The sequence below is a fragment of the Plectropomus leopardus genome, chromosome 11 (assembly GCF_008729295.1).
Source record: "Plectropomus leopardus isolate mb chromosome 11, YSFRI_Pleo_2.0, whole genome shotgun sequence".
Taxonomy (NCBI): domain Eukaryota; kingdom Metazoa; phylum Chordata; class Actinopteri; order Perciformes; family Serranidae; genus Plectropomus; species Plectropomus leopardus.
The window spans coordinates 10784240-10808456 of record NC_056473.1 but is presented as its reverse complement, the minus strand read 5'-3'; the positions used below and the strand labels follow the sequence as shown (position 1 = coordinate 10808456).

The following is a 24217-nucleotide window of genomic DNA, read 5'->3' as shown; positions in this document are numbered from 1 at the left end:
TTATTTAGATTTATTAAATTTATTTATTTATTTATTTATTTTTTACCGTGGTATCGGATTGGATTTTGAGAATCTTGTAATTTCATTGGTATTACTATGAACTACCAGACTTCTGGGATTGTGACATGCCTAGTCCTTACTCTATAAAGCTTGGGCATTAAGCAGCAAGACCTGGCTACAGATTTCTTTTTAAAAACTAGGTTAAGCCTTGGAAAAACTGATGTGGTGCAAAAACATGTTCGGTCACGCTGTCCAGTTCCTCATGCTGTGGATCACCATTAAAGAAGTGGTGTTGAAAGGTTCCTGGGTTAAAGTGAGCTTTCAGGTGCCACAGCCTCACGACAGAATATAGTCCTACCTTTGTATAATGGCATGCACGTCATGTTGGCTGATGTTGACATTGGTAACGGTACCCGAGCTATGCGAGGCCCTATATTTCAGAGCATTATTAGCAACAGCAGACCACCCGTGGAGCTCAGACGAATAAAAATCCCATTTCCTCTCTGTCCATTGGTGGCATTAAGAGCTGAGGATTGTGCTGTTGCCTGAGTGCCAATGAAAAAGCCACTCAGTGTGTGAGCAGTTAAAGCTCTCTCAGCGCAGCGAGGGTGAGGCCTTCCTTCTGTATGCATCACCCCAGCCAGCTTGATCGATTCACTGTTTGCTCTGTCTTGTCTGAGTGTGAGCTCACACTGGACCACTCCGCCCACAGAAAATAATTCGGACTTCTCTACCAGCACAACCTGCTTCCCACCAGGCTTCCCCAGCACGCACAGATACACAAACGTACATATGTACAGTGAGTCCGCACACAGTCTGTCTTTCAGCCTGAGGGAGCTGGACAGCCCAGGCGCGAATCCATAAATTCCTCATAACACAATCTGTTGGCTGATCAATAATTCAATTCTATCTGTGAGCAAGCATGTCTGGATCCAATCTCACCTGCACCTCCCTCGGCCTTCTCTTAACAAGGTGGGTGTTGTGTCCTTGAGCCGGGCTCGGCTTATGTCTGTGCGGTTCTGCGCGTCCTTGTGTGTGCTGATTAGTTTGGTTAGTTCTCAGGCAGCGCTCGTTCGAGTCCATCGTCGTGTATCCACTTCCCCTGTGCATGTCTGTGCACGCGTGAGAGCCCCTGGCCATCATGGATTACAGAGCGCTCATTATTTCAACTGTGTACATCTCCTGTGTCTTCATAGCAGTGTGTGAATGTGAAAGTGTCCGTCTGCAGATGGGAAACTTGATGTGTGCGTCTGAGCTTATGCGTGATCTGTCTCTCCCTCCAGGCGGCTAGACGAATCAAAGGCATGGATCTCATTAAAAGGTATAGAGCCTGTGGAGAGGTCAGGGGCTAAGTTCTCTGATTAGTGGGCTCCAGCGGTCTGCCTTGGTGTTGCCAATGGGTGGGGGGGCTCCTCTCATCGGCATGCCTCTCATCCCTCTCCAGCCCACACCTGGGGGGCAGCGTGCCCAACACTCTTTCTCACCGCAGGCCTCAGTTTCATCTGACAGGGTCAAGGACAACACACACGGGCACGGACATACCCCGAGTCCCTGTTGTCTGGCTCTCTGTATTTCCCCTCCTTTCTATCACGACCTAATGGGCTGCCTACTTCCCGCTCTGTTTTTATCCCTCTTTGAGTGTTTTATCAAAGGCCACATTCAGTTTCCATCCCAGTGACAGCCTCTCTCACTGCATATCAAGCTGCAGCAATCACCCGACGAGCAACTTTCTGGGTCGTTAGTAACTCGTTCCAGGGCCCGGGCTCCTATCAAAGCCAGCGACCATGAACCAGGGATGACTTTCAGCCAAGGGCAAAGTGTGTGACTGTGAGTTAGAGAGACAGGACGCTTCTGAAGGTTGCCTGACTTTGGACAGTTTCTCCCTTTTCCTCTGAATGGTCTTTTTCTTTACTCTCGCTGTCTTGTCCCCTGTGTGCCTCTCAGTTTAATGCCCTTCCAGATAAAACAACGCCAGTAAACTTCCTCTTTGTTTCTCTCTCTCCTTTTCCAGCTGATAACCACGCTATCTAAAAGTAGGCCCTGGCAGCACTCCCTGTCTATTCACTCCCCCCTCCCCCCTCCCCCGGTATGTTAGGGTGCATTGTATGTAATCTGTAGATGGGGGGGAAAGGGTGTGTGTTTTTTTTATTTTCCTTTTCTTTCCCGCCAGAGGAGGAGGCAGCGGGAGCAATTGCGAGTGGAGGGGACTGGGCGCGTATCTGCTGACTGTCACTTCCATTAAGTGTGCTGTCCTCAACTGCCTCCCCTATATGCCCAGACCAAGCTCTCAGTAAGCCAAGGTCCCCTTTTGTTCAGTGTCCAACCTTTCTAATCCACAAACCCTTCAGTCCACAGATATGCTGTGGTAATTACAGGGTACTTTTTTTCTGTAAACTTTTCCTACACAAGGATTTAGGTCGTTTTTGAGGTTTATTTTTGTTGCTATACAGAGTTTGTCAGAGTCGAGGTTTTTTTATATATATGTTGGTGTAAGGTTTTGGCATCAACTTCCCACGAGAGCAGAGAGGGATGAAATCACAATAGTCCACACACTGCTTCACAGCTTCCGCTGCTTCGCTCCGTTCCCAGTCTCTGTCCCTCTCAGGCTCAATCAATTAATAAAGCTTGACATTTATTGGAGAAAACAAATAAAAACGCTCGGTTTGGGGATTGTCTCGTGTGCAAACCACTCTCCCATTTTTCTGTTTGTTTACATATCATTGAACGTCCTGATCCCCCGACAACAGCACTGCCAAAAACATAGGCCTCAAAGGAATTCAGTTTAACGCTGTGCAAGTGCCTTTTCTAAAGGGCAGTGCTGCGCCTCTGGTTGTCGAAGTCTGTTTAGCAGAATAATCAGTGCTTTAATTAACAAAAGTCAGTTCAGAATATCAATTATAGTTTTCCTTTATCTGCAGTCATGTCACACCGAGAAACAATTATGAGTGATTGTGAGTTTCTATTCTCTCTCACTGGTGATAATTAGTTACTTTGCTTATAAATTACACTTTTCCCCCCCGTAAATAACTTCCCGTCCTGCCCTCCGCTCTCATTTCTTGTCTGTTTTTATATTAATGAGTGGCCTTAAGGTCCCCCTGTTCTCAAATCATGAGTTTGCGAGTCTTTGAGTGTGTTTTGTTGAAGAGAGAGGGCAGTGTGTTTTCATTCAGAGAGCCTTAGGGCCCCACTAACATTTTCTCTCAGTCTCATCCCAGTCCAGACACGCTTCTCGCTCTGGTATGACAAACATCTCTGAGGCGCTCGCTCAAACTGAGCATGGATGGCGCACAATCACCTCTACGCACACACACTTCATTCAGTCACACTTTCAGTCTGACTCCTTTTCTCCCTACTTTCTGTTTATCTTTCTCCCATTGTCAAACACCCTCACACAAACACTCTCTTGGCGAGTCGAAGAAAACCAGGCTCTGGGGTTCCTCTTCTTCGCTGGCTGAGGTAATGACATGGTTGTGGCCCTCACCGCGGTGGCTGTGAAACAACAGCACCGCTTCACAACCGCACCTTTTCTGTCTGTTTATGCGGGTTGATGGAGTGTGTGTTGTCATTTGGAGGTGTGCCATCACCCGTAGCCTCCCAAAGCAGGCAATGAACAATGTTTTTGTTTCACCTCATCTCTTTTTCATTTCATCCTTATTTCTTTTCCGTCTGATTGAAACAATCCTTGTGTTTTCACTTCTTCCCTATGTTTGGAAATAATTTGTCATGCTTGATTGTCACTGAGACATGACCGGAGTTTGGATCTCTTCCAGTTACTGCAGAGTTTTTTTGTTGCATTTGCCGGTTGGCCCGTCCAAAGTGGGAAAAAGGTGCAGTGCAGCCAATTATAGCAATGGGTTTTGTGCGCAGTAAGCGTAGCGTGGTGGTAGTGGGTGTGATGGGTTTTTAATGGGACTGAGCCACAGTCACAGATGTAAAGGCTTGTTGTTGTTGGTGATTGTAATGGTCAGTATGAGAGGTGGGCTTGCAGAGAACCGTCCACTTCAGTCTGTATCTGATTGTTAAGATCAAGTACCACTCAAAGCCAGATTGTTTCCCACCACTATTTTAAATTACTTTTGCTGTTCCACAGATTTTTAATTTAAATGAGAGTGAGATTGCAGATATTTTTTTCCCAAAGCCCAAATCAAGATAAACGCTAGGGATTCATGATGTGGATGTTTTTTTTAACAAGTACAGATAATTAACTGCTTATCACAGCTGAAACCAATAACATGACAGATTATTTCACATTTTTGTATTTTAAAAAGAACTGTATAACCTGTAGTTTATACACACCTGAGGGTAAAAAAGGCTAAAAAGTAGTTAGAAAATATGGGTGATTTAATTTTCCATAGCCCTGATCTAACCAAATCCGAAATCACTTTTTTTTTTAACAAAACCAAAACAAAGAACAATTCTGACTCTTCAAGTGGTCATTTATGTTTTTCTCTTAAGGTATATCAAAAAAAGTTCCCAAACATACTTTGTTTTTTATAGTGCATTATGCCAAAGAAATGAAGTTAAATGCTTCGACATAATCTGTCAAAACAGACGTGTCAACGAGTTATACACAAGTAATTAAAGCAGAAGAACTCTCTCCTCTTCCGTGCAGAGACACTAGGAGACTAACCTTACTGCTGCTGGTGGCTGAGCTTTACACTGGGGACATTTAGTTAAAGTCTGCCCACACACAGTTAGTGACAGGGTTTACTGTAGCATGACATGGCTAGCGTTACCTAACCATTATGTATGGGTTTTTACGAACGAGTTGAGCCTTTTTGGTGTGAGTTTGTTGGCATCCTTTAAAGGCTGTTGGATGTGAGCTGCTGCAACTCTGTTAGCTTGAGCTACAGCTCTAGACACGATCCTTCAGTGCTGTGTCGAGAACTAGCAGTGACAGAGGTCGCAGTGTCGCCTCAAATCGCCCGTGTCTTGGCCAAAAAATTGTACAACCACAGACTACAACCCATGGCCAACAAGCATGTACGTTTTGTGCCTCTGTGAGAGGAAATACCTGACCACACCAGCAGATGGCAGTATTCTGTAAATGTCTTTCAAAAGGCTAACCCGAAGACGCTAGTTTGCCATCCAGCACATTAACAACACAATCCAGTGTTGAAAAAATAAAGCATATTTACCGTGCACCAGAGAACAACACAAACATCAGGAAACATTTCTGCTTTAGAGCTTCTTTCGATTTCACACCCTCTTGTTTTTAGTTGTTTGTTTACATTCGTAATTTTCATTTCTCTTCTCATGCCCTGAGCCGCCAATCAGAGTGATTCCATTCACTGACGGGCTTTGCTGTCACCAATGCCAATTCAACATGAATGCAGAAATGCAGAAAAAAAGCTGGCTAGTGCGGACGAGGACCAGTGGTGTGGGACTCACCGCAGCGACTAGGGTGACAGACTCTGACATACGGCCCACCATTGACCAACCTCTGAGCAATGGCTTGTTGTGTGAGGGTCTTAACAGCAACTGGAAGTTTACTGACCTGGTGGGGAGTCAGGGATCAGACCCTCAGAGCAATTATGTTGTTTTCTTCTGAAACTTTTCAAAATACTTCAACACAGCTGATGACACATAAGAGGTGTACTGCCACCTAGTATATCGGGTTTGTAGATGCTGCCCTTTGTTAAGTCATTTAAAGCAGTCTGGTTTTGTATATCACTATTTATTGGCTACAATTATCTGAATAATACATAATATAACTTTCCCATTATTGGCTGATTATTTATCCACCTGAAAAAAAACCCTTGTTGTTGGGGTTAACTGCATGTGCCTCAGGTTGTTTTGCTGACAAACTGTCTTAGTTTTATCTAAGCACTAAGTAGAAAAAGAGAATTAAACCAGCCTGAGTTTTCATTTCCCAAACTCATAATTGATGCACTTCTTGTTTGCTTATTCACAGTGGGGGTTGAAAGCAAAACTCATCCCCTAAAAAGTCTTCTTAGGATGCTATCTCTTGAGTAATGAAACTGTCCCTGCCTTTGGACCCGGTATGTGATTCTGCTTTTGGTTACAGGCTGTACCGTAAATGATATGGCTGGGGCCATTAGCTAGATCTTTGTCTGCTCCTACTGCTGGCCCATCCTGATAGCTTAAGTGTTTTCTGCTTATTAACCATCCTGTCATATGCTCTTTTGTAAGGACGCACATTAATCTGAATGCATGCAAGTACACATTCTTTACAGCAGCACACATTGAATCACAAGAGGCTTGATCAGCTAAGAAATGAATGAGAGAATGCCACTAGTTTTTGCTTAGCTCAGTGTAGACTATCGAAGGAGTGATTTGTATTCGTGCTGCTTTACGGTCCCCCTGCCCTGTTTGCAGTAGCCAATCTGGACAGGGAGGTTGTTATCAGAGGGCCTGAATGAAACAGCTGCCTAGCACTCTTCACCACAGCTTCGTTCAAGTCCTTCCATGCCTTTTTCAAAATGTCGTGTTCTGCCTGTTGTGTCAGACACACTGCTCGCTAATGGCTCCTGGCTCTGATCCAACCTTATCCCGCATTCTGAACCTGGCACTGGTTGCATCAGGGCCCCTCTCACAACTAGGAGACTTACCTGGATCATGCCAGCCTGCAGCCAGCCTCTGCTGGGGAAACTGTTTTCCACAGTGGCTGAGGTATTTGGAGGATAAGCCCTACCCCGCAGACAGCTCCAAGAGGGCATGGCTAGCACCTGCCACTGCTAACACGCTAATATTTAGCGACGAGAGGGTTTCAGCAAAGCCCTGTGGGTAAGCCACACCAGATTTTTCACTTCACAAACGAGCCTAGTCACATTGAAATGGCTTTTCCTCTTGTTTTGGCTCTGCCCTCTCCCTGCCCTTGACTCGGGGAGCTGCTATTGAAATCAAGTGCACGTACAGACTTGTCAGCTCCATGTAGCCACTAGCAGCTAGCCTAAGTACATCACCCTTATCTGTGATGTCACTTGCTTCCTCCCCTGTCCATGCTTGTCTGAGCTGGGTCATAAGCCACCCGCCCCTCTCTCTTTAGACCTGTCTGTTTGGCTGTAATGCAGCCTAAGCCTTTTGTTGAGAAGGGCATTAGCCTATATTTGTGGGCATGGGCGCTTTGTCATCCCGACCTGGGAATGGCTGCTCCAGATGGGTGATTAGTCACTACTGTGTGTATGTGTCTTTAGGAAACTGTGAGAGAGCTGCCGGTGACCTAAGATCGGTGTGATTACAAGAAGATGAGAGCGGGAGCATAAATGAAGATAAAACATGGGCACTTGTATTTCTTTTTGTCATGTGCTTCTGTACGTGTATTCATGCATGGGCGTGTGGCTCTGTGTTTATCATCTAATAGCCCTCATCCCCTCCTCTCCCCTGTACTCACATCCCCAATGCAATCTCATCTCTAGCTCTGACTCGGCTAGCTGGGCTTCCATCAGCGATTTTGAGTGCAGCTCTCATGCCTGTAGGCAACCGTAATGATAGCTTTTGCAAAAAAAAAAAAAAAAAAAAAGCACAGCTGTTTGCTCACAAAGTATGAGAATGAAAAGTGGAGAGGAGGAGGATGAGGAGGAAGAAGAAGAGGCTGAAAGTGTCACCAGCCCTCTTTTGTACAGCTGCAGTCTCATACAATTTCACAGAGCAGACCTAACAAAAGCAAGAACACGTGCACTATGAAAGATTAATTGGTTGCTGTTAGCTCTAACTCTCATCATCACCTGCAGAAGCGAAGGTAGGGAATACAGAAAAGGAGTGTGTTGCCTGGTGTTGGCGAGGATAACAAGGCACCAGGGGGAAAGGCGTTTTTCTCTTTCTGGCCGCTGGCTGACAAAAAGTTTCCGAAGTCGAGCACAACCAAAGTTAGAAATTGAAGCTGAGATGCTGTTGTTTCGTGCTCACCTGGTCTAGTTAGCACGCTGACGGCTCATCAGCTGGCACTGATTGCACTCTGGACATGGTTAACAGCCCATTTAGAGGTTGTGTGTGTGCATGGATGTGTGCATACAAGCGAGCAAGCGTGTAACGTGTGTGTGTGTGTGTGTGTATGTGTGTGGTACACCACTGTCCAGACACATCTGCCTGGCTTTAATTAGTTTTGCCTGGCACAGGGACCCAACAGTCTCTCTGGTGTTTAATAACAGCCTCGACAGTGGGCATTTATCAAGGTCTGAATACAGCTGAAGGATTGCGCATTCATTTGGCCAAAATCTCTTTAAAGTTATTATGTTCGTTTTATTTTCTGAAGGTGGTTGCAAATAAGCTCCCCCTTCACGCTGGGGCATATTGAAACACAGATCCTCTCTGCTGCTCATATTTTGGCTCCCTCTACTTTCATTTCCTCCCCCCGTACTCTCTCTTCTCACTTTTCCTTTTCTTGTCAGTCATTGTATTAATATGCCATGTGTCTGACCCAAATTTCCAGGCCCTTGAATGCTACCAGGGCTCTTGTCCCCCTCTGCTCCATTTGATCAGATCCATCGTAGTGAGAAGCATCCCAGGCAGAGAGACCGAGGCCATGTTTCGTCAATCAGAATCAGTAAGCGATCCTCGGGTGCAAACGGACCCACTCCTAAATGCCTCCTCCTTCAAAGTGTCTCTGTCCTCGTGTCTCCTGACTGCAGTTCTAATCAGTGCAGGATTTTCGCTGGTGAACCAATATGAGCTGACAGACACCCTCCCTTCCCTTAACCTATCTTCTCCCTCTTCTTCTCTTCCTTCCCCTCACATCTGTGAATGTTACCTGACGAGTCTCATTTGTCAACCCCCCTCCCCGACCCATCTCTTTCCGTCTGCTTGCCCCAGCCACCTGATCCCTCCCTCCTGTTGTGTCCGCCAGTGCCAGCAGAGCTGAAGAGTCTGCTGTATGTGTGTGTTTGAGTGGGCAGGGGGGTCTAAAGAAACTAAACTGAGCAGAGCCAAGGTGCATACAGGTGCAGCTCCTCTTGCCGCCCGAGGGATAGCTGTCAAAGTCTCTTCATTTCGACCGTCTCCCTTCATTTCATCCCCACTGTGGCCTTTATATGTCTTAACTCAGGTCTAGCTAAGCAGTCTTTTAGGGCAGGGTTGCCCCAAGAGGCGCAGTAACTACAGGGAGCATCCCTCCGGCTGTTGCTCCAGCTGTTGCTCCATGCTTTTTGTATTGTATGGATATTGTTTTTGTTATTATCTCTGACTTACTACAAGGACAATTTCCCCATAAGGGATAATAAAGATTTCTACAACTACTGTGATATATTGCATGCCAGAAGGGCCTAAAAAAGATAGTGAGGAATTCAAAAGCAGCAGGAGCAGCAGCTAACGTTGCCCCCAAGCTCCTCTTGCAAACTGAGTGAATGCAAATGGACTTTTTTAAATAAAGCAGAGTTCCCTAGCCATAATAGTCTGCATGCCTTGCACAATGCAGCACAGCCCCATATCCCCTCATTCAATTCTACAGCAACGTCCTTTTTGGGTGGGAATGGCTGTCTGACTCCTTCCTCTGTCAGCCCACTAGAGGAGATTGCTTTGATTTTGGGGGCCGACTTGACCAGATTAAATAGAGTCGGTCCGGGCCGCGTGGACGGGTGGCTCCCAGCCATCGTCTCATTTGTGTTTCTCATTGTCGCCTGCAGCTCCCCTCCATTTTTGTTCTCTCCCCTTCCCTTTGTTTGCCTCACGCTTCCGCTCAGTATCTGGCCAACGATTGATAAGACCCAATCCCTGACAATGCTTGGCGCGCTGCACAGGATCGGTGGTGATGGTGCTCATGCATTGTGGCAAGTGTGTGTGTGTGTGTGTGTGTGTGTGTGTGTGTGTGTGTGTGTGTCTGTTCAGGCTTTAGGAGGGAGATGGGATGCGGCTCACGTCATTGTTTATCTACCTTTCCACTTCCAGATGGCGCTCAGCAGAAAGAATGTGCTTCTTGACACTCTCTCGTTCTCCCTTCCCTCACTTCTTCCCTTCCTCCATCTCTCCTGTGGCTCACTCCGGTATATGGACTTGGTTTCAGGTCCAGAACACGCAGCATGAGTTGAGGGGGAAGGTGGTGAGAGAGCCAGGAAGGCAGACTGGGACTTGAGAGGGAGCCCTGGAAAAGTCAGGTGGTAGACTCTGAGCCATGTGTGTGTTGAGACATAGTGTGTGAACATATGTGCTAGTGATTGTACCTCCGAGACTACTGCGCTTTTTCTCTTCATGAGTATTTGTGAATCTGAATCACAATGCACGAGTGCGCCAGTGCGACAACACATTTGAAACACTTGACACATTTTTTCTTCGAGGTCATTGAATCATAAAAATCTCGTCTCGGGCAACAATTGAATCGGCCGGCCCTGGTCTTCTCGGCCGTCTGGATTGATGGACGGTCAATTCCGGCAGCGGGAGATAATCACAGCGTGTCAGCCTCCACCAATCCAAACTCTTATCTGTGTCTGCCCACTGCCAGCATGCCACAAATGACCACGGGGACATGCATTTCTCTTTATTGTTCCAAAGCCCCGAGGGAAGCAAGGTGTTTTCGTGCGTGCTGAACTTAGCTTTTGCAGGCTGCATCCTCCGCTGGATGAACACATTCACCTGAAGTGCACCTTCACCACAGGGGTACTTCAATAAAACTCGCCTCCCTGTTTTTGAAAGTGCATACACTTATGATAAGGCAGTGGATGTTTTTTTTTTTTCATTTTCCTGGCTGCCTTTTTAGATGAATTATGCTCTGTCTGAAGTGTCTGGCGATAAGCCTTTTTCCGTTACTCGAGAATCTTCCACCGTAACATGTCAATGGTATCAGGTTGTCCCATGGCACTGAGGTTTTTTTGTTATCTTTTACTTTAAAATGCCTTCACCATCAAATGTGATCAAATAAGATAACTCTCCTGAGTGTTAAGCACAACATCGGACTTTGGCAAAAGTTGCATTGTTTTCTTGCATCCGCTCCGCTGGCTAAAGGTCTTTGCGAGGCTATTTTTCCCAGCTGTGCTAATTGTGGCCTAATGGCGTGCTGTTATAGCAAAGTGTGGTAAAAAGCAGCCGGTTTGCGAGGCGGCTTGCTGCCTTTCCTGTGCGGGCTGATTACGCTGTCTAGTTAATGCACCCTCCTCGGATACAAATGGAGGGTGGTTATTGCATCAGGAGAGACAGTCAGCCTGTCAAAATCGCCCTCTCTAACAGACAAGAGAGGCAGATAAAGAGAGATGGAGTAGAGTGAGAGAGAATATATTCTGGAGAGCCAATTTCACTGAGGGGATAGAAGCGTGGTAGTGCAATTATGAAATATAGCTTTCTGTTTCAATAATGACCTTTTCTCCACAGGCTATATATAGGCCAGCGTAAATGATTCAGAGGACAGTCCATAGTGTCGTGTAGATGATGGCCTATGGATTCCTTCGGAGAGCAACAACAGTTCTCCGTGAAAAACTGTTTCTCAGTGTTGAGCGAAAATGGTGGAAATGACAGCTAGATACCGGAGTGAAGCAGTGAAGGGCATTCCACTAGTACGCTTTCCTCAAGTTGTCGTCCTTATGTTAGTCACTTCCAGTTCCTATACTTGGTGTGTTAGTGTATGAGTGCAAGCCTGTGTGTTTGTGTGTGTGTGTGTGTGTGTGTGTGTGTGTGTGTGTGCTGCTCTACAGAAGGAAAAAGGGCACTCTGGTGTGGTCTGTTTTTCTTTCACTGCAATTAATCACCCAGAGCATCACATGATTGTTTCAGCCCCAAGATTAATTTTCATATTAAAAAACTCCTTCAGCACAAGTTTTTTGCTGCAAGTCACACACGAAAGCCCAGCGAAACATGGCCTCAGCACTGCCTGCCAGTTGTGCCAAACACCCACTACAGCTCTGCTTACTATGCATCTGTCTGGATAGATACTCAAGAGGTGGTGCAAGCCAGCCAGCCGCTCTCCCTGCAGATCAGCCAAAGCTGGGGAAAAAAACTGGGGTCAGGAACTGAGGAACTCCTTTCTGACCTGCTAATATAAAAAACAGACACTGGTGGAATTTCAAAGCTGCTGTAAACCAGAAAACATGTCTGACTGAGTTAAAAGCACACAGGAACCTGAAATATTTATGCTTAACCACTTAGCAGCAGCAATTACACATGCTCATATGTATTAGCATGTTTACATGCATATTAACCAGTCTACACTCAGAGTCATTAAGAGCTGGGTATCATGTTTAAGAGTGTGCTTTGTACCCAGCAGTAGTACATCAATTTACAGTCATTCTAAATAAGCATAGTGAATCTCTTTTGCATTTATGCAGACATTGCGTCCATGCAACCCTTAACTGTGGTGCCACATTATCCCCTAAAGTCTATATTTGGGCTGCAACAAATAATTTATTGAATAATCAGTTTAATGCTTCAGCAGTGTTGACAAATACACTTTGCAAGTGCCCAAAGAGCAGAAGAACATCTTCAGTTTCACTATTTAAAAAAAATTGCAAAATTAATCAAATTTTTTTTCAAGCTGCAAATATTCTGTCATGAAATATATCAATAATGTATGTAAATAAATGTAATTAAATGACTTGCCTAACAATTTTTATTGTCTGTATTTGGACACTGATCTATAAAATGAAAAATTTACCCGTAATATTTATGTATGTAGTTTATTGGATAGGGACAATGTAAATTAACAAAGTACAACTTCAGCCTGTTACAAACAAGCCATGGTAACTGATGTTTCACATAAAGAGAATAATATATATAACTATAGCAGTTTTCTCATATGAACTCTGGACAATGTTCGACAAATCAGGTCCCTATATTGTTTGAAGTTTTTCTGGCACATATGGAGCACACAATCGGGTTGTCCTGAATAGTATTTTTGGAGGCTTTGAAGCTTCAGTGGTAGATACCTGCGGATATTTGAAGCATCAAACTGACACGACACGTAGAAACAATCATATTTCTATATGCTAATCAACCCACTGAACCTGATCCCTTTTTGGTACTTAACGCTGCTGAGGGTGTGTGTGAGACAGAGAGTGATGGAGAGGTGGCAAAAAAGGTGGAAAGTGGACTATTGCATGCAGTGTTTTTGTAAGTTAATAACAACTCTATGTGTCAGGCTGTATCACTAGATGCAAAGCGAGTGCTTTACTGCAGTTGCCAAATTGATAACCATCAGCAATCTATCTTACCTGTTCCTTTTTCTCATTGAAAAACCAATTTAATTTCTTGAAGCAGGGGTTAGTGACTACACTGAGAACAATGGCCTCTCATGTGTCCAGCACTGGCCAACTCCTTTTAATTTCTTCCACCAGTTTACTGGTAAAAAAACAAATAAAAAAATGCAGCTTTCGAATACTGATTTTGACATCTATTATCATGGCATAGATTTAGGTTTCGAAGTTTGTTAAATCCATTCTCACCTATGGGAAATACCCTGTTTGGTTTAGGCAAGGGGAGCTCCTGGCTAGAGCATGTAGGAGGCAGGACATGATGTGGATTACATTGTTGTCACAAAGATGCTAAGTAATTTGGTCATAAACAATCATATGTCTTGCAGTTTCTTAAATTTGTCTGATGAATTTGGCATTGGCCCTTATCGAGCGTTCACAAATCTCTCTTGTTTGATATTTTCATCGTCGTCTTCATGTAAACAGCACCCTGGGATGTCTTTTTTCTCACAGTTTTGCACAAATTGTCCGTTAGAAATGTCAACAATACTCCGTTTAGTTTAGGCATGGGGTGGTGCCTGAGCAGAGCGTGCAGGAGGCAGGACATGTTGCAGATTACACTGTGGTCTTGTAGCTGGTTTGTAATGTGGCCGTAAACAAAAGTATCTCTTGTCGTTCCTTAAATTTTTGTGACCATTTTGGTGTCTGCCTTTATTGGCTGAAGTCCCCGAAACTTGTCGTCTCTCCAGTTCGTCATTGTCTTTGCTGACTTTGCGTAAATGACTCCTCTTCTTTACCCTCAGATTTTTCTTTTGTAATGTTTTTGTGCAAGCTGCATGATTGAAACGTCATCAACACGCCTCCTAGCTTGCTGTCAGTTCTCTGGACAATGACCTGCTTTATTCACACATGGGTTCAGTAAGATATTACACGGACTTTGTACTAGGGAGCTTGCAGGATAAAGTTTGTTTAATGTCTAATTCAACTGATAAGGACATTTGCGTTCTCAGATACAGCTTCTCCGGGTAATGGCTATATAATTTCAACTTTGCAGTGCATGTGTGAAAGCGGTTCATATTTCTTAATATAGCAGTTTATGTTTCTTTTACTCCTAATATGCTTGTCCTGATTATTTACGGTGTGACTCTGGACTGTGACTCTGAAGCTCTCTCTTGTAGCAATTCACAGTCTAATTAGTTTGGATTGAGAGAATTGTTAAAAAAAAAATTCAGTAAATGAAATGAAACCTGTTTATTTTCCAGCCCTAAAAACACTCACATATGCACGTAGCCACACACACACACACACACAAACTGCACTGCACCCAGGAGTAGGAGAGGGGAGGCCCCCCTGCGGTGCCAGTGTACAGCCATGCCCCACTTCACACTTATTATCATGATTGCCTGCAAAAGGTGGCAGGACGCTGAGTCCATTCACTCTGTCAGACGGCTTCATAAAGCAGCTGCCGATGGTTCCCAGTGGGCCCTCATCAGTGGCAGGGAGCAGCAAAGCGCCTTAGGACTTAGCTCTCTGAAGTGACAATAGTTTTCCTGCCGACAGAGGGAGAAAGGAGAGCGAAGGGAGGGCAGAAAAACAAGATGGCCGCCCAGCAATAGGCATCTGTTGAATGCCTCATAGGGAGGTCATCGAAGAAGTAATGAGGTGAAACGCGGCAGTGGAGCAGTAGCTGTCAGTCAGTTTGGACATTGTTGGGTTATAATGAGTGCCTGTTGTGAGTGGTAGGCACCTACACGACTAGACAGCCTGGTTGAGTGTATACCACCTTTAGCCTCCTCCTCTGTCTGCCTCTCCTCCAGTAATCTCCTTCATCCTTCACTCTTTTTTCCCCTCCTCATTGAGAACTAGGCAAGTAATGCTACCCATGGACCATTTCCCGAGCATAATCCAACATCTGTCTTGCACACGTCTCTTGCTTTGGCACTAAAACCTTCACCCCCCCCCCCCCCCCCCCCCCCCCCTTTCCATCTTCCACCCCCCTCTGGTAGCCGTCACAGCCGCTGAACGATTTCCTCTCACTGGGAGGCTCCTCCGAGTCACTGTGGCAGTGTCAAACGAGGCTCCTATTTAAGCTCATTAAATGTTTCCAAGAGAATAGGAAATCAATGGTGCATACCGGTGCGCGAGAACTTTTCTCTTAATTTAATTTCCCCTCCTCCTTATCTGTTTGCACATCTCTCTCTTTCTTTTTCTCCTATCGTTCTTGCTTCTCCCCAGCCTGTCGTTCTCCTTTAAGTGGTGGTGGTGGTGGGTGTTGGGGGGGGGGCAGAAACGGTTGCCTTCAGAAACCATTTCGGACTCGTATTCGTGACAGGCACCATGGTGCGAGGTTGTCCAGACTTTTCAGTGTTGTTTAGCCCCTCACCGCATGGAGGACAATCGACTTCAAAGTTTTGCTCACACTGACCTCAGCCCCGGAGTTCCCGCTTTTGTTTCGGGCCATGCTGTTAAGGGAACAGGTTTCAACCAGAACAGAATGTTGCTTTGAAAACATGTAGGAAAGTAAAGCGTGGGGATGTTTTGGGTTGAGATGACCCCGGTTTTAAAAAACACTCCCACCTCAAGCTTCTTTGACTTTCAACCAACTTCCCCCTGTTTTGTCCATTTCTGTCTTTTTCTCATCAGAGGTTGTTGTTAGATCACGATGTCTGCATGTGTAAGCTTGGGACCACATGTCTGGCAGGGCTTTGTGCTGTGTGAAACTATGCCTGGGGGCTGGGCCCACACCTTCTCTGGAGCTCCTGTAATTGCTCTTTTGGGGCCACGTCTCTGGCTCTGAGCCCGTCTCCATCACTCTCACTCTGTCTTTTTCCCTCGCTCTTTGGCCTCCTCCCTTCTTTTTTTGCCCTCACTCTGACCCTCCTCTTTCTCTTCTCTCCCTGCATGGCTCATTATGGCTGATCCCCACCTGCCCAATCTGGGAATTCTCCCTCCACACACACACACATATAGAGCCACTCAGCAGTTTTCCGAGCTGCCTGTCGCTTGGATGGTTTGTGGTGCTATCTGCTATAAAACAGCTTTGCTAATACGGTTTGGCCGAGAAATGGAAACAATAGTGCCGTCACATTTTTTCCCCTCCAACTGGTGCATACAGACAGTTTCTCATCTCTGTTCTGGCTGTCAGAGCACCATTTTTCATAAAAACCCTGCCCCTTCAACCCCGACTCCTGCCTTTGTGTACACTATCCTCAGCCTCAGGCTCGTAACCACAGGCTTGGTCTTTTCCATTTCCATTCCAGCCCTCCTTCCAAGCTGTCACCCAGCAGCTCCACCATGCCTGTTCCCAGGCTAGGGGGCTTACTTTGAAGGATAATGGATCTGGCCAGTTGCAGCTGCTCAGTAGCAGGGCACTATCATAGGAGTTATCTAAGGGCCTGAGTGGCCTGTGATGAATGGCTGGGAGCTGTGTGTCTCCACCGATCAATAAGCCACTAGCACACAGATGAGCTAGATGCCCCCTCGCTCTCTGTTCCCCCCTCATCCACACATATATCTCCCTCTCATAATCTCTCACTATGTTTGTGAACTTTTCCCTCCAATTCATGGCCCTGGATTGGACCATTGATCTTTTATCCTTGGCTTGTTTTAAAGAAAGGGCCAGTATCTCCTCTCCACCCAAGCATGCAAGGTTTCTGACAGCACTTATTGCTACACTGGTGGCACGGCGCACAAACATTACTTTAGCCTGATCGAAGCCCCGTAATCGGAGAGGGAGAGTACGAAGCTGCTGCTGCTACTGCTGCTACCCCCACCCTGGAGCACCGTCCATCACAAGGCTGATGCAAGCGGAGGTCCCATGTGGATATACACACTTGCAATGCAGACAAACACGCGCATACACCAAACAGTCTTTCTGTCAGGGCTCATTGAGCGCAACCTGTCCCAAAGCACCCAAACAGCCCCACCCAATCTGAATAGAAATAGGATGCTGTCAGTTTACTCTCTCCTTTGTCTCATTGTTGTGCACACATGTATGTGAGGTCTCTTCACACCACCAAAGCGTGTAAATCTGTATTTCTACTGCAGAACAACAGGTGTGTCATTGCTACTGTATGTGTTGGTTTTTGATCTGTTTTTTTTTTCACTCTGCCGGCGAGGGATTTGCGATGAGAAGAGCGGACTGGAAATTTCACTCCCTCTCTCTCTCTCTCTCTCGCTCTGTCTCCCCTCCAGGGACTTTCAGTAGTCTGTATCTTCCTCTCTTCCTCCTCGTCTCTCGCCTCTCCTCCCACTTCGCTCCTCTCCTCTCTCCCTCTAGCTCTGATCTTCTCTCTGATCCACCGTTGTCTCTGTCACAAAGAGCAGATTCTCAGCCTGGTAATTGCATGTCTGCTGGCCACCACACCTGTTGCTGTCAGCGCAGCGGTGTGGGAGAGAGGGGAGAGCTGCGCCCTCTGGCCTTTATGGCTCTCACCCCCTCACCGCCACCTTTGCTGCTGGGTGTAAACCCACAGGGAGGCGGGAGTGTAATACGGCAAGTGTGTGCATGTGTGGCATCGGGTGCTCCCACAGTTGATTGTATTTATCTTTAACCTTGAGCTTCATCTCAAGCACGTGTCTGTGCAAATGCATGTGTGTGTCTTTTGAAACCTGGCCAGTGCTGACTCCCTCTCTCTCTCTCTCTCTCTCTCTCTCTTTCTCTCTCCCTAATCCTCTCCTCCCCCTCTCCTCTCTCCCCTTATCCAGAGCCCGGGCCCTTAATGAAGCTGGGGGTCAGCAGCAGTGTGCGGCTAATTGGCCAAGTTTGCCCGGGGCTCTGGCTGCCTGTGATTGAAGTGTCCAGTGAGGGCCCACTGTGCAGCCGCCGCTGCACCCTGCTCTGTTCCACTCCAACAGCCAAGACGCTCGCTGCACCCCTGTCTGCCTCTCCCTAGTGAGTAGCACCCGAGGTCATTCTATTTTCACTTACACTCCCAATACTTTGTCCACTTTTCTTTCTCCTTGTATTATTTTCACGCAACAAAGAGTCCTCAGGCTCTTACTTTTTTTAGGAATCGCTTGTCCCGCGTGTCATCCCATGTTTCTTCTTATAAACATTATCTCTTGTGCCTCATTTTTCAAAGCTTCTTTCTGTCTCCTCTTTGCAGATCTGTATTTTTCTTTTTTTTTTTTTTAGTGCTAGACTTTCATTCCTACACTTGGTCCCAGCATTTTCTCACTTTCCTTGGCTTGTACCACCCTCGCACTCTTTCTCCTCACTTGCCACAGTGGGATTCGGGCAATTACTACGGTCCCCCATTGGCCAGCAGCCCAAAAAAAAAAGCAACTTCCAGCCCCGATTTCTCTCACGATGGGCCCAACAGTCCCAGCCTTGGCCAAGCTGTATCACACTGTTCTGAGTTAACAGGAGAGGTTGCAGGCGATGGCGTAGGAGGGGTGGGGGGGCCTCTAATTAGTTGAGCCTCCACTTTCTACTCGTTAAGGCAGTCCTGGCTCCCATTGTTTGGCTGTCAGTGCAAGAGTAGAGGTAGCAGGGCGATAGTGAGCTCTGGGGAGAGGGCCGAGCAGATAGGGTGCACAGAGCACAGGGAAGGGGGTGAGGTAATAACTTTGCTACCCAGCAGATAGCTGACCGTCTCACCTGGGGGGATACAAGGGTCAACCCCCAAGTGCCACCAGTGAAAACACTTTTGTTATTGTGCTCATAGAAGTGTAACATTACTGGCTAGTAAATGGTCAACACTGTGTGTTTGTGTGTCAGGAAACAATGGTCCAATTATAAGTCAAGTCTTGGCCAACTAGTTAGGATAAGTTATATTCTGTCAAAACTTTTATTTGCACACCATTAGGTTTCTATACTTGTTTATCAAGGGCTGCAAGTAATTAAATTTGCTCTGATGCTCATTAAATGAAGATCCCCTGCAATTAACTGCTGCTATAATAGTTTTATACAGACAGCTGTAATAGCTTGTTCTGTTCATACTTGACTCAAGAGGGGAAAACCGACTATGTTTCACCATGATTCACTCTGTCGATGAGATCAATTTAAAGGTGAGGAGTAGGGATGTCAATTCATTTTGCTTTCAAAAGAGTGCCCCGGGAATGAGTTCGAAAACCCAGAAATGAGTTAACATTTTAGCACTCCCAGTTCCCTCTTCTTAAAGTCTTTGGTTAGATGCCTGAAATTAGGTCTGTGGTCAAAATAAGCTAAAGAGACTTCCAGGTTTTGTTCTATGACATAAAATATGTCAGTTATATCCCACTTGTGAATGTTGTAGCGGTTGATAACATGAGACTAAATGAGAATACAGAAAGTCATCAAGCCAAACATGACTTCACAGCCTCGTTGTGCTAGGGATGTTAAGTCATGCGATTGTGGTATAATTCATCTATAGCCTAACATTAGCATTTATTTCCTCCTGATTGCATTTACGCTTCTAAAATCATAAGTGGTGTTCATTTGTGAGGACTATCATGCTGGACAAAATGTGTAAGTATAATAAATGTGTGTTTGCCACACAGCTTATTTTCTGCAATAATCCAAAATCAAAAGAAAAAATCCCATGGAATAAGTAATAACTAGATACCAGATGTCAAGATGATGCCTTTTCATTCCAGTGAAGTTTATTTCCTGGTGCATGTGGCAAAACGTTTTTAACTCCCATGTTTACTTCCGTGGTATGCAGCCCTCTGAATATGTGCAGTAGTGTTTCTCCCACTGGTCCCTCCTGCACGTTCCTGCTCAGCTCATAGGCTACATTTTAATGACGTCACAGATTAACAAATGTAGAACCTCAATGGCTGCTTCCAGCAGATCCAGGTGGTGCACAGTGCATTAAACAGAAGAGTTGAAAAATTAACCTATAGACCCACATGCATAACTGGTCAAAAGTATTCTCTGTAGTTAATTGATTAACAGTTGATTGTTGACTTCCCTAGTAGGGAATGTGTAACTGCACGAAATTTACTTTATTTAGGTTCACCCACTTCCTCCGAAACTGTTTCTGTGGTGTCCTTTAAAACCCAAAGCACCCGCAGAGCCTCCGGACTTGCTGGTTTCTTAGTGTGCCACACTCATCCATCTGTAAAGGGCTTAGCATGACAGACAACTCCTTTTCTCACTCATCTTCTCCATAATCAGCCGCTTGCTTAGGTCATAACTCTTGTGTTCCACTTTCCATCATATTTCCTCCAGTGCTACATGCCTGCCAGCCTGCCCGCTGGTGTTAAAGATATACAAAATATAGCTCATTTGAAATGGAGGCTTCCCCAGGTGGTTGTTCTAGCTGTGCTAAATTAATAGAAGCTGGGTGGGGAGATGCTTTCTTTTCTCAAAGTACTTAAGCTACACTTGTGACCCAAAACACAGCACATTAAAAATTCACACGTCTTATTTTTAGAGTTTTCCTGACTGTTTTTATCCGTTTGTTGTTCCCACGCTTCATCCCACCTCCCAGAAGATGGTGTAAATGTCATGGTAATGACATGCTTTTTGGTATCCACGAGGATTAGGAGGTGTCAATCATTTCTCCCTTGAGGCTTTGCCTTGGCACAACCCCGGAGCAGGAAGGTACTTGGGGATGAATGAATTTGGATGCACAAGAGCAAACAAATCTCTTGTTTTTGTTGTCATATTTTACAGCTTTTTTTGCACGACACTGACCTTTTTATCTGGTGCGTTACTCTCCATACTTTGAACGTTAATCAATGCAGTCACCTATACAAATTTGCGCTCCACAGACTTGTTTAGTTTACCTTTTTAAACATGTTTCTTTGAAGCATATTGTGAAAAGAGGTAAACAAAACCAGTTAATGGATAGCGATACCTTTGACACATCATTTTTCAAAGATTAAGCCCAGACAAAATATTGTTTTTGAAAAGGCTCATTTGTTTAGAATATTACTGATGGAGACACCCTCACTGTGGCACTTTTAAAAGTTGAGTCAGGTTAATCTAATGAGGAGAAAAAGGTTCAACATCAAAAGCCTCTTATATTATATTTAAAATTAGCCAGAATTTAACTATGACTCCCCAGATATGAGAGTGAATAATTCATTTTTCATACTAAATCAAAGAGCAGATCCTAACATCTGTGATCAATGGAAACTCTGAAACTGTCAATGTGTCATGTAATCTAAAGCTCATAACTATGATAAGGTCATTGCAGGAGAAAATGCACATGTTAAAAAAAACCTCATGCTCATGCTGGGTTTGTTATTTTTCTCATGAGTGTAGTTTTCTCTGCGGTGATAGATGCATAATTCAATCCCAGATTTTAAAAATTCATCATCACCAAAGCAAGGTTTTGCTGTGCCGGCATTAAAACTAACACCTTCAGAATGTGTAAAGGCAGTTAAAAATGCCGCTCGCCCCCTCCAGACACACCTGCCAGATGATAAACTTAAATTACCGCAGGCCAACACAGAAACAAGGCCCTCATTGCCGCCCCATGTTTGGTTTGTGCTCATCGAACATGGCAAATGCCACGTCCTTGCGGTACCAAAATAATATGAAACACCTTGTTCCTGACTCATCACCCCTTCCTCCCCCGAGCTCCCCCAACTCCAACATGGTACTGCAGCCCTCCAGTTTTCCATCGCCCCCTGTGAATATCCAAGCTGTCGAGGCTGACTGGGCCGAACATTTTCTTGCCAGGGCACAGTTGGAACAGATCCGGCCTCCGGGCCACATATACCGCTCCACTCCAGCCCCTGCAAACAAAGCCTTCCCTGCGCAACTGTCATCTAAATGCTAAGCGCTTTGGATCGCTACGGTAGATTCCTTTTGTACATACTTAATCGTTTTTTTGAGACTGCTTGTCCTTTTGGAACGTGATAGCTTTACATGCTTTGCAGCTTGCTGAGCATGAGCTGCTGTTTGAGCAGAGTCATTGAATTTACTCTGAATTACCAATAGAGAAAGAGTCTTTTGTTAATCAACAAGGTGTATGATTGCAGAAATGTGTATAGACGATGCAGGTGCTTTTTGTGTGGTTCCCCTATTTTAGGATTATGGGCTTTTCTTTACTCAGAGGCATACTTTTTTTTAAGCAACCAAGTGTTGTAATGGTTATCTTTTAAATGATGGTATAAGACCTGTCTGCCAAGTTAATCGCCCATCTGCACCCTTGGGGGGGGGGGGAGAGAAATGTGGTTGTCGGGCTTTACGGGAACATAAGCTAAACAGCCAGGCCCACTTTAAGGGGAGGTGCGTTGAGAGACAGACTCCAGACGAGCCTCTCAAACAGTTTCATATCAAATCCACAGACATACAAATCTCCACAATGATCTGCCAAGTTCCTGCAGAATTCACTGAAGCAGGGCTAGCAGAATTTCACACCCCCGCCTGAGCCCCCTCTCCCCCTCTCCCCTTCTCTCAGCCATCACTGGATGATGCTTGGCAGCAGAGGGTGATGGGAAACATCTGCGAAAGTCTGTGTGTGTGTGTGTGTGTGTGTGTGTGTGTGTGTGTGTGTGTGTGTGTGTTGATGGTTGAATACACTCACCAGATAAAGAATTGTGTTTTTAATTCTATTTTGGAAGCATCTTTTATATGGAGGCATACGTGTCAATTATTCCTAACATGAATCTCACAGAGGAATGAATGAAATATGAATGTAGATACAACATGCAAACTGTTTTAGTAGTTAAAGGCTCCAGGGCTGATGTTTTTCAAATCGATTCTGCAGCCCTGTTGGCAGATAAACGAGCAGGAGCAAGTGAAAAAAAATAGATGATAATGCACTTCCTTTGCTGCTAAATTACTTCCTGTGGCTGGCAAAAGGGAAGTAAAGGCAGCCTCCTATTGGCTTCCTATTTTTACCCAGTTTTCCTTGCACTAACAATGTTGTGTTTGCATGCTGACTATTATATTGTCAGGAAAAAACGAGGAGACAATGATTCAGCAGGTCCTCCGGATGCTTCTCTGCAGCTGCCAGAGATGTGACTGCTCAGAGTCACTGAAGTCTCTTTTATTTGGGTGTGCTCAGCAATATAAATAATGAAATGGAGCCAGTAATTGGTGGTTCTTGGTAATTAGGACCAAGCTGTCAGCAAGCAAAGTTGCAGTCTGATGGCGTTGCAGCAAGGGCAGTAATTACTATTATCTAGGGGTGGTTGTTGACACAACAATAATCCCATTCTTAACCAGGATAGGGGGGCTTATGTTTACTGTCCCCATTTTTGAGAGATCCATCCACAATAATGCAGCTGACATAAATCGCTAAGTATTTGTATTTATGTCCGTCAAGTAGCTAACACCAAACCATTACTGTAAACAGAGAGGCAGACCCCCTGGCCCTGAATTTTCTGCTTGGTGACTGTGTGAAGAGCTTGTCCATATTTTTCATTAGTCAAACAGTTAGACTTTTTCCCTGCAAGCGGTGTGACGCCCAACCATAAACAGCATTATCAACCATCTCAGCAGGTTTTCTAATACCCCTGTAATCCTGTCATTTCATTCATGGATACCGCCTGGGTTATTCTGGGCCTGGAGCATATCTGCCCGCCTGTCTCTGCTCCTCTGTGTGAGAGATTGGATTCCCCAACTCCCCTCCTGCTCCGTCTTGCCACACGCACTCGCACAGGCACACATGTTTTTGCCCGAGTGTTCGCTCATCTCTTGTCAGATCCCCAAAGTGTAAATGGGATGGTCAGACCTGATGATATATAGGGTATAGAGGACAATGGCACCGTATGCCGTGTAGGGGATGATTCCTAGTTGTGGATAATAACTTGCCCCTTGCCGAAGTGAAATTCTGCTCATCTGGCTCAAGACTTACAAGCACAGCGTTTGCCCCGTGAGATGAAGAAAGTGAATTGCCTCAAAAGCAGAGCACCAGGTGACACTTCCCCTCCTGCTATCATGCAGAGTAATGAACCTGCCGGCGCCTCGCATGACTTTATGCAAGAAAGTGTGGAGCGTGATTATTGGGTGAGTGGAAGGGAGCAGCTCTGGGACGTGAGGGGTGAGTAAAGGGTAGACGAGTTGCTTGTTTTCACCCATACAGTAGCACACAAAACGCAAATTGCATCTGCTTTGAATTAAACATGTGGCACCTCGTTGCGTGAGGCGTGATGGACATTTAAACATATTGCAAGGCTGAGAAAATGGCTCTTTCAGTAGGTTATTTATGGTGAAGACATTGTATTCATTTGATTATAATAAAACATCCATTACACTCTGAGTG

The 24217-nt window shown here is 45.3% G+C and overlaps 1 protein-coding gene across 2 annotated transcripts in view; it reads left to right on the top strand.

The window, feature by feature from the left end:
• The window catches only part of plxnb2b (plexin b2b), a 151767-nt gene that overhangs the window by 12371 nt on the left and 115179 nt on the right, over positions 1-24217 (top strand). The window contains exon 2 of one of the 2 annotated variants that reach the window (XM_042496046.1): positions 17775-17961. The exons of the other annotated variant lie outside the window; for it this stretch is intronic. The gene's annotated coding sequence lies outside the window, so the exon portion shown is untranslated. The remainder of the gene's footprint in view (positions 1-17774; positions 17962-24217) is intronic. 2 annotated transcript variants of the gene reach the window in all.